Source organism: Meleagris gallopavo, chromosome 3 (genome assembly GCF_000146605.3).
Source record: "Meleagris gallopavo isolate NT-WF06-2002-E0010 breed Aviagen turkey brand Nicholas breeding stock chromosome 3, Turkey_5.1, whole genome shotgun sequence".
In the NCBI taxonomy this organism is placed as follows: domain Eukaryota; kingdom Metazoa; phylum Chordata; class Aves; order Galliformes; family Phasianidae; genus Meleagris; species Meleagris gallopavo.
Genome location: NC_015013.2, coordinates 12,014,829 through 12,015,276, shown reverse-complemented (window position 1 = coordinate 12,015,276; position 448 = coordinate 12,014,829).

Below are 448 nucleotides of genomic sequence, written 5' to 3'. Positions count from 1 at the left end.
TGACTTGGGAAAGACTCACTTTTTTTCCATATCAGATTTTTTCTTCCTAATCCTTCAAAACTAGTGTTTAGTGGGCAAATTTCATCAGCAATGTTTCATTTTACAGACTTTTATTTGGTTATGGGTATGTCTATAACCCTTATAGGTTTACTATGAGGGTGCTTTCAAATTTGCTAGATCGAACCATTTTCTTTAAAGTACTACCAAAGAAGAAGAAAAATAGAAAGCAAGGAAGATTTCTTACCTTCTTCAAATAAAAAAAAAATATATATTTTAGTATTATAAATAACAATAACATTAAGAAGATACCCATCGTTCCTGCCAGGCTTATTTCACGACCTCACAAGTAAATACTTTCATAGTAAGAGTATTTCATTAATATACTTCCAGGAATTACTTTCCCTCTCACTAAGGATGTTTAACAGTAGTAGTAATAATCAGCACAAGA